Source organism: Paramormyrops kingsleyae, chromosome 17 (assembly GCF_048594095.1).
Source record: "Paramormyrops kingsleyae isolate MSU_618 chromosome 17, PKINGS_0.4, whole genome shotgun sequence".
Classification (NCBI taxonomy): Eukaryota; Metazoa; Chordata; class Actinopteri; order Osteoglossiformes; family Mormyridae; genus Paramormyrops; species Paramormyrops kingsleyae.
Window position 1 is genome coordinate 4,467,004 of NC_132813.1, and position 17,970 is coordinate 4,484,973.

Sequence of the window (17,970 nt, forward strand, 5' to 3'; positions counted from 1 at the left end):
ACACACACACACGCCTGTAGCCGTGATTTAAGACCTTTGTGATTCCAATGGCCCTCTTTGAGACCTTTGTGCCTCTGGTGGGCACCTGAGCCAGAGGCTGCTCCGCGAAGCCCTCGTCCACACAAATCAGATTGCCTCTGGAGGCAAGTGCGGCGATGGATTAGGAGAACAAGTAGTTGGATCATTCCCTGAGAAACGGCACATACCATCAGAAAAATAGGGGCCTCCATTTTTATTATTCTCAAAGGTGGTGGGGGGGCAGATGTCGAAACCAGGCTATGTGATTCAGCAATGTCAGACACATCTCTCTTGCTCGCTCGGTCGCTCGCTCCCTCTCTGCCTGTCTTGCTTTCTCACTCCCTGCCTGCTTCCCCAGCTGTCATCCCCACTCCGAGCGTCAGTGGTATGTGCCATTAGCCAGCCTGTCTCTATAAGGGGGAGGGCGGGCTCTGTCACAGCTAAAAGGCTACTTTAGTCCCGTGTAAACACATTCACAGATGTCTCACCACGCTCGGGGTCCTACTCTCCCGCTCTGGCGCGGCAGCTAGCAGCTCCGAGAGGGTCGGCAGACAGAAAGAGGCGGAGGATCGCAAGGGGGGGGGGGGACGGCTAGCGATCGGCATCCCTCCCCGACATACCCGTGCAGGTGTCCACACGCGGTATTCCCTGCGCTCGTGCGCGACCACGACAAGGCAAGAGGGAGCAGTAAATTCACCAAGGATTTTTTCTCTCCTTTTTTTTTTCCCCCTGCGGAAGCCACTGGCCACAGAAGGATAAAATAAAAGGATGCATTGAATTCAGCCTCGGGCTCAGCAAAAAAAAAGGGGGGGGGGGAGAAAGGGGAAAAAAAAAAGAGAGAGATGAACCAAGCGGAGGCAAGACGGGATTTCGGAATTGAATGGGAGCCCGTGTGTGGCGTGCAGTGGAAATAGCAGCCCGTGTAAAGTCTGCAAGTGAAGGTAAAAAGAATTTTACAGATGCTTGATTATTTCTTATTCGTCTTCCTGAGCCTGTAACTGTACATGTGAATATGTTAATGACAAGGGACCGGCATTCATGTAGTGTGCAGATACAAATCTGAACTGCGGGAAGACACTGTGATCTCTGCCTCCCCCTGCCCACCCCCACCCCCCCCTCACCCCGGCTCCCTCTGAGTTACAGCTTTGTTTGCGTGCTGGATAATCATCTGATCCATAATTAAAAATTTTAATGTATGCGAGAGTATGGGAAAGTGCCCCGACTGGACCGCAGCTGATGCTGATCCCAGCCAGGGCTGCTGCATATAAACAGGGTTGTGTTGTTAGCCGTTAGCGGTGCTGAAAGGACTGCTACTTCTTTGTGTGTTTGTGTGTGTGTGTGTGTGTGTGTGTGACAGAGGTTGAGAGGACCAGCAGCAGAGAGGTGCACACTTGCGTTCCGCATCCTCTGATGTGCATCTGCTGCTCGCGAACGAACCAGACTGCATGCCGGCCCAGGGATACGACTCACCCTCTTCACATGGGGAGGGGATGAAAAAGTTTGCTTCCAGTGGACAAACGGGCCGGGAGGGTGGGGAGTGGTGGGGGTTGGTGGTTTAGGGAAGAGAAAACCATGGCAAATGTCTGAGAAGGGCCATCGAAGTTTCTGCGGAGCCCTCAGGTTGGCGTAGGGAGAGGGTGTGAGCCAGTCTCAATGCCCCCTTTGCCCAATGATGCTTCTCGGAGAACCACAGCTGGATGTCAGCTGAGTTACCTCATGCGATTTGGCTCCGTCGCTCCGCTCATCAGCCTGCGCTCCCAGTAGGGTTAACGTAACACATCCCCTCTTCCTGACCCAAAGAGGAGGAGCCGGCAAGCGTGGGAGAGAAGGGGCCCCGGCGGACGGCGCGTAATGAGAAAAGGCCGACTTGGGTTGCTCTCGCTGGTTAATAAGCCCATGACAACAATTAGCAAATTGGACAGCGCCATCGGTACCGAAGTGTTTTGTATCGCCGGGAGGCATCGGCCTCGTTTGGCAGGGAAGCTACATGCATAAACCATCACAACCCCCGATCCCCCCCCCCCCCCGTCCCCCACAGGGAAACTTTCAAACCTATTAGTGAACCTCCAGCTTGGAGAAGGCATGTCCCTCCTCCCCAGGCTCGTGGGGTTATCACGCCGTGTAGAGACACGCAAAAAGCTCTGGGTTTCGCTGGCAATGGTGGCAGCCATTAGCCCCCCTCCAGAGATTGCTTGTGTCCAACAGGCAGTCAGGAGAGACTGAGCATGTGTCGGCGCCATAAAAACTCAAGAAGCGCGTCCCTCGCCAGAGACACGACCGGTTAGCTCGGCCCAACTGTTTACATTCTACCGCCAGCGATTATACCCCCGTGGATCCCGGCCCAATCGCTCCCCTCTGTCCATATTCCGTACGCTGGCCAACCCAAAGAGGCTCTGGAGCAGCTGATAAAGCAGTCACGCGTAGCTGATACGCACACAGCATCGATCCCAGGGCTGAGGTCTGCACTTTCCAGCAGCGGCCCCTGATACGATGCTATTTTTCTCAGGCCGTCCTGGAGCTCAATTCACCAGCTGCGGTGTTTTTTTCAGGACCTCTAGCGTCCTCGAGGCTGAGATCATATTTAGCTCTACGTCAGCAAGTAGCGATGCTGGGCGCAGCGTCCGGGGGGGGTTTGCTCATAACCCGACGCGTCCAGTTAAGGCTCACGGGAATACGATGACTCTGATGCGGGGGCCATAAGTCTGACGGTGCCCCCTCCAACCCCTGGCGTGACTTTGACCGTCGGGGTAGCGCTTATTTACCAATTGTCATGCACGTTTTGCTCTGTGACAATAAGACAATAAAAAAAAAAAACAGAAAGATAGAAAGGCAACAGCTGGGAGATCTTCCGTTTGTCGTTCATGTTCAGAGGGCATGGAAACTCAACCAGGAAAGGGATCAGAGATTTAATTCCATGAAATTGTGACGTTTCGACATGGATCCTGATCGCTATCACCTGCTGCTGGTGGGAGGGGGGGGGGGGCGATTAAGGAGACAGGAAGGAGTGGGATTAGGGGTAGGGGGTGGTCTGATTCAGGGGCGATTCTAGGATTTTTTTTTTTAAGATGGGGGGCATAATTCATACAAAGAGGCCAACCTTGCCAAAGATGCTTTGGATTGATAAGTCATAGGGGATTAGGCACTGCGGGCGCCAGCCAGCTTTCAGCAGGACCAGTGCCCCTGTGGTCCCAGCCATGTGTACACCCCCGCTCTGCACCATGCTCTGTCCCAGTCAGCCCATTACATCCCGTCATGGCAGGACGATCCTGGCGCGTCACGCTGCTCCCGTTAGCGCTGCTCCCGTTAGCGCTGCCGTTTGTCCCGTTAGCGCTGCCGTTTGTGCCGTTAGCGCTGCCGTTTGTGCCGCTGTAGCCCCCCAGTCTGGGCCAGAGAGCGGCCCCTTTGTCCGTGAGACTCTCGCGGCATGAATATAAACAAGGCGACTGTTTGCGGGGAGGGGCCCCGCCGTCGCTGGCCTTCCTTTGTGCCACGCTGTTCATTCATCACAGCCCCCGCTAAGGGTCACGCTCTGCCACTGGGCCACTGATATCCAATGTTAGCGTCTGGGGGCTACACTAGCTTCCTGGCTAACCTTAAACTCATTGTAATAGTAGCCGCTGTAGTGATCATTACAGGCTTTCTGTGACTCTCTTTGGGGGTCTGGGACGTTAGGATGAGCAGAGGAGTCTAACTCACCCCCCAGGGATAGCATCTGCTCCCTGAGATCTCGGTTCACAAGCTCCCCGGCTAAATTCCAGCCTCAATTAGCACACCAAATGGCACCCTTCTGCATCGAGCCCGGGCTTCACATCCCAGGAGCTCCGCATCTCAGATGGACTCGGCCTGTAGCACCTGCGACCAAATATAAGGCAGCAAGGAGTAACAAATAAACAAAGAGAGTAAAGTATGTGGCCTTCAGCACACCCTTCCATTGTGTTAATAGCCTCAGGCCTTTTTTTGCGGTGGGGGTGTGTGTGGGGGGGGGGTAATCTCATTATGCTGATTTTATTTCATGCTTTTATACGCCCCAGGGGGTGTAGTCGTCCAGGGAGGAGTGTTACGCAGCTGGCTGGGGGTGTCGTGTGCATTCCTGTCCAATGCAGCCCACCTGCTTTCACTGCCCTGGGGGGATCAGATGCCGGCTGGGGGGCGTAGGTGCCCGTGAGCGTCCTTAAGTCGCCCTCGGGAGGGGGTTCAGCCACCCATGAGGGGGGGCAATTAACCCGGAATTCCTGTTCACTCTCCGCTGCCACCCAGCCCCCCTGTACCTTGTGCCACCCCCTCCAGTCTGGTCGAGTGTCATTGTCATTGTCACCAGAGGACTGCTTGCCGCTTTGTCACCAGTGATGATCTCAGGACGTGACACGTGACTCTTGAGGAGACAGTGATGAGAAGATACTGACCGACCAGCAGCACCGAGGCCGTGTTTGAGTCAAGGTGCTGTCTTTAGAGCTTCTTCGTGGTTTTCCATCATGTTCCTCAGATACTGTACCTCCACCTGGTACTGCTTCTCCAAAAACACCCATGCTCTTCTCCACCTCGGATATCGGATCCTCCATTAGAGCGTCACGCCGTTCCCGGTAAGAAGGTAGCTGTCATGTAGATTAACATACGGAGGGCACCGGAAAATGTCTACCTGCAATCAAAGGTGGATTGCAAGGAGTTCCTCTCCTGCCCTCCAGAGAGGTCCCGTCCGTGTAATGACCTTCTGTGCAGGAAGCTGAGGCTTTTTAATCCAGTCTGTGGGGAGCTGGAATGAGCTCTAAAATCCATCAGCAGGTGGGGGTGAGGGGGGCGGAGAGTATAGGCGTGAGTGACAAAGATGATTCGCTTACCTGTGTCACATGGGCCGGCCGACACGGAACCTTCTGGTAACCTCTGCTAGCCGGCTCAGCCCTGCATTCATTTACCGGGGTATTAGTTTGATTTTCTGCTTGGAGATGAGAGCCCTTTAACCAACAGCCATTAGCTATGAATTGTCCCCATAAGTGCTCAGAAATTAACCCCACACACAGACCATGGTCATGGTGAATAATCCTCCCCTGGTGGGTGAAATACTTGTTAATTACAGTCTTTTGATTGCACACAAAATGGAAATAATATGATACAGAACTCATCGTGATCTTGACAAACACTTAAATGCCTGGGGGATTTCCCTGTCATCAAACCATGTATAGGGCAAATATCAGAAAGTGCATTTTGTAGGGAAAAAAATGTTCAAAAATCTCCAAAAGTCCTCCAGAAAAATCCTGTGGCCCTCAGCAGACGCCTGATCCCACGCTGAACGGACTGCAGGAATCACGAGGAGGAAAAGTAGAATGTAACATGGTTCTGACCTTTAAAAACAACACAGGCTCCCCTCCGCGAATCACATTCCGCTTATAGCTCATCCGCAATGTACCAGCCACACAGGAACAGCGCCCCCTATTGGAGACAATAAGTGGTTATCATACCACATGCCCATTCTCTCTAGTCTGAAGCTGAAGCGGTAATGTGTGGTCTGTACTAACCTCATTATTTTTATTATATTTTATTACGTCTGAAATGTACTCACTAGCCAATTGACTTTTGTTTAATCCATGGGGCCTTTAAGCTAAGTGAATATATTTGTGTATAAACACACTGAACCACACATATTAAGTATATGTATAATTTATTGTACTTTTTCCAGCACAGTATTCCACATTTTGGTGGGGGATTCTAGCTGCGCAATCTGACTGGTGTGATGTGAGGTCATTCGTTCTCCCAGGCTATGACTGACAGGCACTGGTTAGACTTCAAAGCAGGGGAGGGAGACACACTTAATTCAGGAACTGCAACTCGTCTGTACTCCTTTAACCGTGAACGCCCGCCGCCAAGCGCAGAGTGCCTGCATCCATCTCTCGCCCTGTCGTTCCGCCCGGGGATTAGACTCTTCCTACTTTTCCTGTGCAGCAGGTTTTATCATTTGCCAGTTTTTGACGCACGCGCCTTTGTCAGTGTAGCCGCGAGATGCTATCGGCGGCTGCCGTCAAACAGACGGTGAGCCACTGATGCTCAGGATCTCAGGAAAGGGCCCAGCAGGTGGAGAGTAGCTGCTCAGGCACAAGGAAATTCCCCCCACATAAGGGTCACTGTCAAAAGTGAGGCATTCTCTCCACACTGCAGGGTAACTGCCAACCTCTTTCCCAGAATGCTTTGCGGCACCGTCCAGGCCAAGCGGCCATTTCATCAACTCCCGCCTTTCTCCATCGTGACTCATCAAGCCTCCCCCCCACTATCACTCTAATTTTAATTAATTTTGCCGGCCGCTGTCATGGAGAAGAACGCAAGACGAGGAAAGTAGTTCCTCTAATTAGTCGCAGAGAAGCACCGGCTGTAATCTCAGGGAGGATCAAAGGCGGCGCCCCACGTGAGTCGGTGTGAAGGCTGTGTGGCGGCCCTGAGCGCCCAGGGCTACGTCACCCGCTTTCCTGCTTTCTCCAGCCTGAGGGCATGGGGTCCAGATCCCTTTGATTATTGCAAGGGGAGCAAAGCAGCATCACTTTGGGCTTGAAGACCACCATGCCTCTGGTGTGAGCTGAGAAAAAATGATTGATTATTATTATTATTTATCGAAACAAGCTGACATAACGCCTCACAGTGAATCAGGAGAGCGAATCAGTTATCTGTCTTGCTTTTCACTTAATTTTCTGGCGTGGTGCACCAAAACAAAATTCATAAAAGAGAAAAGGAAACTCCAAAATTCTGGGAAGGAACTCTTAAAATCCATGGCTGAGACCCTGGGTTTCCTCCTGTGTCCACTTCCAGCTTCAAGTAAAGCCATCATCTGAGAAAAAATGGTGATGATGATGATGCCAATGGTGGTGGTTGTTATTTTGGGGTGATTTGATCCCTTTCGTTTGATCCCTTTTGTTTGTTTTTATTATTATAATTATTGTTGTTGTTGACACAGCGGCTCTGTGGGTGCTGCCGTCGCCTCACAGCTCCAGTTGTGGACTTGAATCCCACATCTGCCCTGCCTGTGTATGGAGTTCTCCCCGCATCCCCCTGACTCGTGTGTTTCCTTTGGGCTCTGCAGTTTCTGCAAAGATGAGCAGTTGGGTGAATTTGCGTTCCTAAATTGCCTGTAGTGTGTGTGCCCCACATCCCGTCCCAGGCTGTGACCCAGCCATCTGCCCTCTGTTGCCTGGGATTGGCTCCAGACCCCCCCGTGTCCCTGTCTGCCATAAGTGGTTAGAAGTGGTCTAAGAGAAGCATTTAAGAGAACCAGACTTCCATAGCTATGCCACTGCAGCTTGGCTCGCCTGTTGTCAACCAGGCACGACACTCCCTGCGTACATAGCGACCTATTTTAACAGCCTCCATATTTGCGCGTCTGGGTCTGCCACGCCGCAGGAAATGCGGCCCATCCTCAGTGCAGGATTCGTGTCGGACGTCAAATGAGATAACGACAGAGCCGACTGCTGTCATAGCTTCTGCGATGCTTTTCCCCAGGCGTTAATTAACAGTGGAAGCGAACACTGTGCAGCTAGCCTGAAACCAGCACCCCAGAAACCCAATCGCAGAGCTGTCTCACTATAAAAGAGGCGTTTGGGTACGGTCAAGCTGGAATACGAGAAAGGGCATAGGGCTTGAGTTCTAGAACCTAAATGGAATCGTGCACATGGAGATTCGGCTACGAGTTCCCCCGCTGTGACGGCCAATTTTGAAGGGGAACTTCGACCCTCCGCCAACTGAAGATGAGCGTATGAGACCGGGGAGGCTCTATCATCGAGCTGTAGCTGTCATCTCGCGCCGCTCTGTAACGTGACAGGGCGAGATAGAACCGGACGTCAACACCTTATCGTCAGAGCAGCACACATCCCGCTCATAGGGTGAATGGAAGCCTTCCCTCTCATTCGGAATGCCGGCCATGTCGCCAAGGAAGAGGGCATTCCTTGGGATCGCTGTGTGTTCTGGTGGAGCGTCTCCAGTCAACAACGCGAGCACTACATCATTATCGTACTCGGACTGACGACGGCGAGATGGCAGAGCCTCTGCGCTCATTAAAAGAGAAACCTGTCTACCGCCTAGATATCACCTCGCTTTGCCTTCCAAATCCATCATCGGCATGTCCTCCTCGAAACACTGTTACGGTGCAGGAGACGCCCAGGGGAACTTAAAGTTACCACAGCTGTCTCTCCGGAAAATCTCTGAGCTCTCTGTTACCTCTGGCCCCCCCCTCCTGTGTGAGTAAATGAGGACAGGTGACACCCTCAGGGGCCACTCAAGGATTTTTTTAAAGATGAGGCATAAGAGGGGCCACAATTCATACAGAAGGGCTGACCTTATCATTAGCCAGTGATGTGCTTTGAATTGGTGAGTGACAGGGGAGGGGACACTTCGGTGACCAATCAGCTTCCAGCTGGGGCCGGTGCCCCTGGGCATTTTATAAGTAAAGATGCTGGCTGTTGAGTCCCTGATACACGTTTTTCAGTGACTCATTGCGTGTAAGAAGCTAGCATAAAGCCTTGCTTACCTTTACAGAAGCACGGTAAAGCACAAGTCTTACCCAAAAGAACCATTTTCTGGTACAGCATAAACACAAGTCTGGTGCCAAGGTCTTACGCGGGAGTCAAAACGAGCAGCGATCCGCGAACAGTCAAGCCATCAATCAGAGCAAACAATGCCGGCTGATTTACTCATTTCAAAGGTGTATCATCCAACAATGCAGGGACACTTTGATGTTGGCTTTCCAGGATGGTGGCGGGAGTGGGGGGGTGGCAGGAAGGGGAGTCATTTACACAATTGCACTTGCTTTCTCCTGAAACTCTTATCTCCCTCAGCCTGATGCTCACTCTTACCCGAGGTTCAGACAAAATGATGGGTTGTGATTTAGGGTGCCACACACACACACGCACACGTGCGTGAGAGAATTATTAAGCTGTCACCTGCTGCAACATGAACATGGGGCTACGTATGTTGCGTGAGTCAGTGTAAAGGTTAGTGCCAGGTATTGCTTTAGCATAACAGCACATTTGCAGTCTTACCTTTATGGCATATGCGAATAGCAATAATATAATGGAAAGATATTACAGCATACAGTCCAAAATAATACCAGCACTGTCACAATGCAAACCATTATAGATCAAGGCTTTGAGGAACAATGTAGCCACATAGCATATGACAGGCGTCAAAACGCGTTTATAGCAGTGACATATGTAGTATAGCATATATTTGACTCAACATTTAAATAATTCCACAGACCAGGAGAATATTCCGTTTGGTTTATGTGTAATGCCATTGAATGATTGCCATTAGGATTTCAGAAAATAATCATGTAGTTTCAATTATCAAGACTCATTAAACAACTGATTGTTTAAATCATGCGTGCATTCAGACTTTGGAGAAGATATACAGTCATTAAATTAAACAGTAGTCATTAAAAAAACATAAGTCAAATGTGATATAAAATCTGGACACTAATATTTCTGTTATTCAATTACAGAGAATAAAGCAGCTTTCCTCTAAATTCCCGGCATTGCAACACATAAATATAATGAGAAAAAAATTGATATTTAGCAATAGCATAGTTTGCTGACAGACTCATTTTAGAGTGTTACAGAAACAAAGCAAATTGAATTGCGAAGGATGTGGTTCGATGAAAAAAAATAGGCACTCCTATCGGCTAAATTGCTTAAATTATTGAATTTAGCGAGCACAGAATTAATAACCAGCAGAACTGTGAAGGGTGGTGAGAGACAAAGAAAGAGAGAGAGAGAGAGAGATACTAGGTGTCACCAAAGCACCTAGGCTCAAAGCGAAGAAGGGCTGCATGTTACTAAACCACACTGCAGTATGTGGGGTATGACTAAGGCTGTTTACTACCAGCAGGTAAAAAGCATCCTTCACCCACTCATGCATTATGGAATTCTGTAATGATCAACCAATGTACATTCTGAATATTTTTTTTATTTATCATTTCAGTTTTGCATTATTGGAAAGATAACCGAGAAGTGTAATGGTAAGTTTATAGATAAATAATAAGCCATCTGGCTTGTAACCCCTCCTGGTGGGGGGTCCCTGGAGCCCGTCCAGGCCGTATGGGATGCCAGTCCATCGCGGGGCCCACACCCACACACATACAGTCCCTGGGAAATTCAGAGATTAGGCTGTTAACATATCATAGGACTGCGGGTGGAAGCCCATGTGACCCGCTGAGGCACCGTGCCACTGTTAATAATAATAATAATAATAATAATAATAATAATAATACAATAGAGTCTCAATTATCCAACCTTCGCTTATCCGACATTCCGTATTATCTGATGTCCCACCACAAAAAAAAACAAAAAAACGCACCAATCGGCAACAAGAACTGCAAGTTGCGAGCGTGAGCCTGAGCGTGAGAGTGGTCTATTTTTTGTTGCTCCCCACTCTACCGCAGCTAATTAGTCACCCCGACTGTACAGTACATACTGTATTTAACTTCAGACAATTCTGTAACTGTAAGTTCATTTTTTCAGTTCATTTTTTCTGTTGTTTTGTTGTAAAACATGATTATTAGGTTCGTAATGTGTAAAATTATAACACAGCTTGATGTTTAATAGGCTTTGTCTTAACACCTCCCATTATCTGACATTTTCACTTATCTGACCTTTTGCTGGTCAGTTTATGTCGGATAAGCGAGACTGTACTGTAATAATAATAATAATAATAATAATAGAAGTGAGTGTTAAATGGGTGTGGTAATCGCTCCCTGTCTCCATTTCCTTCCCAGACGGGTGGGATTTTGGTCCTTTGAGGGGTGTTTCCTAGAAGATACTTCCTCATTGTGTTTTCTGTTAAATATATAGGTCAATACGCACGCGGGACAGATGCAGGCATACGCGCATTACAGAAGCGAGGAAAGAGCGAGTTTTATTATTTTCGTGCTGGTAGGTTTGAACGACACACAAGGCAGTAGCTGCTCTCTAAGTTTAATGAGTGTGAGGAGAGGCTGCCTGTTCCGCCGCAATACAAACACCAGTGTCTCCCCCGAACCTCACCCTCCCCGCGCGGGACATGCTGTTCAGCTCGCTCGCTTCCCAAAAACTAGGCTTCCACTTAGGGGCCCCCGCTTAGAGACCCCACTCGGGGGCGCCCGCACTGATAAATGCCCCCCCCCACCAAAGGCCTGCGGCCAAATCCTCGCACAAGATGCACGAGGGAGGCCCACGTTCCGAGCACGCATGGCGGGCATGTTATTTTCACGGAACGGACTGGCCACAGCGCCACAGCGCTGACAATTTACAATGTCAATGAAAATGTGTGTGTGGGGGGAGGGGAGGGAATATAAAACACATTCTCAGTGGCCACTATCATTTTAATATGGGGGGGGGGGTTTAATATATATCTGTGAAGACCTCAGACAGCCGGTTGGTGCCAATGTGGGGGGAAGTTCCTGCTCCAGTTTATGGTAATGAGGGTGTGTTTTAGCACGGGCAGGGTGCCACCTGCCACCACTGTAAACATGCCATTACAACAGATTAATAAAGAAATCTAAATGAGGTCAGGGCACCACCCAGCACCATGGTTACGTGCTATGGAAACAGGCGCGTGGACAAGGGGCAACGAGCTGAGCTGAAGGAGGCAGCACGTGCGAGCAGGGCCTGCGACATTTTTTAAATGATCACTATGTTTAAAACAATACTGAGGACTTATTATCATTTAAATGTGCTATTAAGTGGATTTATAAGATACCGTCCTTCTGTAAATGGGACAAATTGGCTTTTAAAAAGGGGGAGTGGTTGCTAGGCAACAGAAAACAGTTCTCGCATGGCTAACAGGAACCAATGCTAAACTGGCTAGCTAGCCTACATGCTACTTCTGATATTTCAGAAATCTCATGCCAGAATGAGGGAACTATTGAGTTTTGCTCGGCTTGTGGTAAATGGGATTTCTGGTGGAGTATTTGGTCATCAAGAATATCTATCGTGTTTTCCTTCAAACTTCGACGTCTGTGATTTATTCTTGCTCGCGGACGTAATTTCCCATTTTGACAGATGAATCTGAAGTAGATTAAGTTCTCACTAGGATGCAATGAAGGCAATCAATTAGAGCTGCACGTTATGGTGCATACTTTTTTGCGTGGAAATTATTAATGCAAAGGTTTGGTGGTGTGTCTTGTATCGTGTCAAAGTTGTATACTGTTTTTATGCATAGGCAGATGGCTGAATTAGCCAGTCAGTGACAAGGACTGGAACAACAGTTTGCATATGTGTTCGAGGGCAGTAATTACGTGTACGTCCATCTGCAGCTGACAGCAAACTAGAAGATGGCAAGTCAAACAGCACCCAAATTTCCAGAGAGCGAAAACATGTGACTACATTTTCCGATGGGCCTTCCAGAAAATTCCCATTAAAGCTGTGAATTAAACGCAGAAGAGTTTGTCATTCTGAGGACGAGCAGTCGCTGTGATCCAATCAAGCGCTTGCAGCAAAGGTATAGGATGTCACCTTCACTGACAAGAGTGTGTAGAGCTGAACTTGCTGCCGTGGTATTTTTCATAATGAGCACCATTACTTTTCCTGGTTGGTACCACAGCTGCCTCTATATGAAGCTCCGCAACCGAAAAGGTGAACATCTCCTGCGGCTGCAGTAAGGAACGACGTAATTAAGGTAGCCATCATGGTCCCCCGTTGCCTAATAATTAATGAGAACCTGACAAGATGCAAGATCACTCAGCACAGCCAATTAAACTTGCTTTGCCTCAGCCGGCTCCCCTTAAGAAGATAAACGGGCTTAGACATCCTGAAAGACACTAAACCCACCTGAATCTGACTCATTTAGCTGTGCTCCTGGCCAGCGGCAGAACTATTTCGCAGTTCCATGGTTAGTGATTTCGATATTGGGTTTTATTGGGGGCAGGAATGAGCCTTAAAGTCTAGCGACATGTAGACACAGAAATCCCAGAAGCAGAGATCCGAAGACCTTCCCTGCCACCCTGAAATGAAAATTTGAAAATCATTATTGATAGATAATTAAGCTTTTTGATATCAAGCTGCTACAATGATTGTGGTCTTAAAGCTTCTTACAAAGATATGAGTGATCTAAATTATTTACTTCAAATATCTCCAGCATTTCATACATAATACTTCCTGGCAAAGTCAAATATTAGTGATTTGCAATTGCATAACAGTCTGAGAATTTAAAGCAGTTTTTGAGCACTATAGCAGAGATAAACATGCTTGATGTACTTGATAATCTATCCATAATAGTATTAATTCACCATTCTATCCATCAATCCATCCATTGCCTTTCAATATCCTTTTCTAATTCCTGCTGTCAGTGTATTATTAAGCCCATCAATGCCATATTTGTATTTCAGGCATTTCTTCTACATTTATTCCATTAATACCTACTTCAACAGTATGTAGTCATATGTCTACTTTGGTGTTTGTCAGTGGCTTTGTCTTGTGTTCTGTGGTCTGATTATGTTGGATGTTATATGACTGGATATTGCCTGGATAAGAATCCCTATGGACTGATGTACCAAAGGCAAATAAATTGAATCCTGAATTCTTAAAGGTGTGTTTGGGAGGATGGAGTGTGGACAAAGATGCACAAACAGCAACTCCGGTGGTGACATCACTCTGTAAATAAACAAAAACGATGATGCTTTGCTTCCCTCAAGTTAGCTATCAAACATTCCTCTATCGTTATTTGCGAAATTGCGAACATGCGTCGGCGAATTTTTACAGCCAGCCTGGATCAATTTTCACGCCACAAGACGCTTGTCATATACGGCAAATGCTGAAAACCTGACGACGATTCGCAGAGCGAATGTAAATCAGGCTAATACAAACCCACCGTGCATGTCACTACATACGCGTCCAATTAGCGGTAATCAACGCTGTCTGCCTGCAGGAAGGTGTACTCTCTCTCCTCCCTACAGCGCGTCAGCCTCCAAAAACTGAACACGCACTCAAGGGAACCATAATTCAGAACTAGAGAAGATGCTGCTGTGTCTGTGAAACGTGGTAACTTTGATGATTGACAGTCCCTTTTTGTTAATGATACAGCAATTCAAGATGAGACAAAGACATGCTGGTAATAATGTGCCCTTAAATTACAGAATGAAGAAACGAAAAACTTCCTGGGGCAAAAAATAAACATTCATAAAGATGAGTGATGGCAAAATTCAGATCTCTCCTCAAGCATTCTCAGAATCAGCTGATCCTCTTGCAATTGGATGACATCAGCGATTTAGCCACTGGCATCGATAGCTGCAGGTTTTGGCCTGTGAACATCAGAGTCTGGGCTACAGTTTGAAATGGGAAACATGAGGCAAAGACGAAATCCATAATCGATTGTTGTGACCTGATGTGAATTAGATCTTCCTCCCTACCTGACAGACGCAGCAGAATCATGGAGGAAAAAATGCAGGCAATGTCCTTTACTTGATATGTTCAATATTAGGAACTTCTGATTCGGCTGGAGAGTTTGGAAAGTCTCAAATGCTGCGCTTGACAATAAGCCCATGGGAAAATCTGTCGTCATTGTAGCATAGATGAGTTCCCCAGTGACAGTTTGTTCTGCTTTTCTAAGCTGGCACCATTTGTCATTGCGGGGAGTTTGGGGGGGGGGGCAGGTTTTGTCATGACTCTTTGGGTCTGTATCTCTCCGCATCGCTGGAGTCCCACACCAGCAGCAAGACAGCTCATTCTGTGTGTGGAGCCATCAAGGCCGTCCTTTAAATTCAGCACATCGCTGGCAACTGTCGTAGTTCCCAAAGGGGAAGGAAAAAGTCAGAAAAAGTCAATACTTTTTAAAAAGACATATTTAAAAGCCTTTCTCCTGAATTAATTGCAAGAAATGTTTCACATTCACAATGTAGAAAAACTAGCAGCTATCTTCTTATGGAACTGATGAACGATAAGTGGACTTCATTACCTAAGTCTTGTCTTATGTAAAACACAAAAATTTTTGTTAGTTCCAGCAGGATGTGATATCCTATTCAGATGTTGGTGCAGTATTCAGACGTTTTCTGTCCATGGATTTTAGCATTGTGGTTCTTGCCCTTTGGCCTAAATAATGCACCAACCTGCATGTTCTTTCTGAGATGTTTGTTATCTCCCATCTCCACAAAAAAAAAACCACACAATTTGATTTGAGGTCCACTGAAAGCTTGTGAAGGAGGCTCTGAAAATGGAAGGACATTAAAGGTTTGTTCTAGCGAAAAAGGGGGTGTTTCTGGACAAGACGGCCATTGTGCTGAGAGTGGAGGGTGAAGGAGTGACGTGATGCAAGCTGGGATAGGAGAGCCTCTTGGGTGGCTGAACTCAACACCGTTACTATGACACCCATAGCATTTGTGGATATTTACAGGATCTGTTGTGTGCTGCGGATGGAGTGTTCAGCATGAATATTTATGCCATCCTAATGGGTTGTTTTCATGTTACATTAAATCATTTCAAGGTCGATTGTTTAGGTCACAGACCAATTCAGCAGTTGGATTTGTTTGAACACTTAAAAAATCTTAATATCCTAAACCCACAGAGACCTGTCCCACCTTGGATGCAAATAATCTAAGAATAGATTATTCTCAGTAAAACACAATACAATGCTCTAATGCTTAATAATTTCCCCGTCCCTTTGGAATTATGGTAACTTCAACACGTCAGAGAATATATTAGACTGTAATACGTATTTATCATTGAACATGGGTCCTTTGATCCTCAGGCTTTTCAATGGACTTTGACACAATATGTCATAACTTTCATTGCTTTCAAAAAAAAATCCTTGAAATTTCATCCGGTTTCTTCACCTGACAATGTGTGAAAATGGGTCTAATTTTTGCATTTCATTATTGTCAGGGTAATGCTCTACCCCCTATCTCTCCATTATGCAAAAGGCAGCTGGCTTAATTAAACAGCTAATGCCTTTCTTCAGCGCTGGAAAAGGCCACTCGCAAGACATGTATGTTTCGGACAATGCCTGCGATTTAATGCGCCTGTGTCTTGTGACTAAGAGTGACAAAAAAACATCTCCGCTGGCAGAAAGCACTTCTGCACACCATGGCCAGGAATCCTTGTTCATAATTTGAGAAAACGAGGTCTTTTGTTTGAGATCTAATACAAAACGGACATTTTGTGTAATTCTGAGTTATCCGCCTGCATAAAACCTTTAGTGTTTTCACTGCTGTTGCAAAATATACCAAAGCTTTACTTTTTTGATGTTTTATTATTTATATAATTTATCGCTGCATGCACTTATACGGGTATCCAGGGACAAGAAGTGTGATGAGCTATGGTAATAAGATAGGGTTTGGATAAATATAATTCTGGGATGTAATATATCATTGTTTTATTGTGTACTATTATCGAATGGAAAGCATAATAAGATGTTAATCAGAGAAATAAATTCGTGTATGCGCAGTATAATATGCTTCTCTTATCAGAATGTTCGGCACAAGTCTGGCCCTGAGGTTTCCAAACAACAACAGCTATCGCAGTATTAAAAATTCAGTTTTAATATTCATAATCAAGACTGCTGAAAACAGCAAATAAATAGGGCTCTCATGCCCTGTACGCTGTGTTTCGCTGCAGCTCCTTGTGCTACAAGGGAGCTTCTGCAAGACTAATCAAGGGGAACGACGGCCGTTCACGGGCCCTTTTGTTCTTATAAGAGAGGAGAAGTGGTCGTGTACTAGAAAAAGGGGCAGAGGGGGTGGGAACTGAGGCATTTTGTGCAGGAAGCGTACGGAGCATTCCTGCTCCTCCTGATCGGTGAGTCCCCCTCTGGATCAGCGCTGTGGGTGGCCCGGCTGATGGTGGCCCGGCTGATGGTGGCCCGCTCTGAGGGTGGCCCGGCTGATGGTGGCCCCGCTGATGGTGGCCCGGCTGATGGTGGCCCTGCTGATGGTGGCCCGGCTGATGGTGGCCCGGCTGAGGGTGGCCCGGCTGATGGGTGGCCCGGCTGATGGTGGCCCGGATGATGGTGGCCCGGCTGATGGTGGCCCGGCTGAGGGTGGCCCGGCTGAGTCGGTTCCAGCCTGCATGAGCAGCGACATAGGCTTCTGGCCCCACCAATCCCACGGCGCCGTCCTCTTCCGCCATGCGGCACTTTCGTGTTGCCGGTTGCCACAGTGATTGTTACTTAGCGAGGCAGTTGCTGTTGTTGTTGTTGGAGTGGGTGTAGCGAGAGAAGACGCCTGCTTCTAACAGTGATATCAGGCTGACTGGCTGTACTTACAGACTTTGGCACAGAATGGGGGGGTATACATCTTGAATGCAAATTGCTTTTGGTACTTTGCACTTTGTAACCTAACCCTAACCGTAACCCTAACCTAACCCTAACCCTAAACCTTGACCATTTCTTCCTCTTAGCAGGAGATGTTTTCATCTTTCTTCTTGTGTAAAGCCCCCATTTGCAACATCCCTCCTTTTGGTCCCTAGACCACGTGCTTGGGTGAGGAGCAAAGGGGCCAGATTGTATGCGAACTGAAAATTCACATGTGCATGACAGAAAGGAACAGGATACAGAATGTCAGTGGGAAACGGAAGGGCTTGCAGGATGATGAGCATGTGCCTGCAAGATGGGGAGGGATCAGTTGAAGTCACATGACTGGCCCGTTCTGTCACCTGACCCTGAACACCAATGATATAAAATTCATGTCTGTTTTGTCATCCTTCCCCAGACAAAAGTCTGTTGTTTCACGATGTATATCCTATGTACTGAAGCCAGAAAACCTACTTTTTATTAAATCCCTGTTCCGCCTTCCATTCCCCATGCGAGGTTCTGTTTGCCGTGTTCATACGGTACCTGCATTGTTGCGGTTAACAGCAGAATCTGTAAGTACATATATTTTGGTGGGATCATCCGGCGCTGCAGCTAAGATTTTCCATTACAAGCTCTACGTAAGTCAGGAACAGCCCTTTCCTCATTTCGGGATTAGGGCCGAAGCGTGGCAGAAAACCAGGGTGTAGCTTTTGATATGAATTGCAGTGC

General features: G+C 47.6%; 1 protein-coding gene across 5 annotated transcripts in view; it reads left to right on the forward strand.

The window, feature by feature from the left end:
- The first annotated feature begins 459 nt into the window (after nucleotides 1-459).
- The window catches only part of LOC111849302 (galactosylgalactosylxylosylprotein 3-beta-glucuronosyltransferase 1), a 71,380-nt gene continuing 53,869 nt past the window's right edge, over nucleotides 460-17,970 (forward strand). For all 5 annotated transcript variants that reach the window (XR_011983373.1, XR_011983371.1, XR_011983372.1 and 2 more), the window contains exon 1: nucleotides 460-959. The gene's annotated coding sequence lies outside the window, so the exon portion shown is untranslated. The remainder of the gene's footprint in view (nucleotides 960-17,970) is intronic.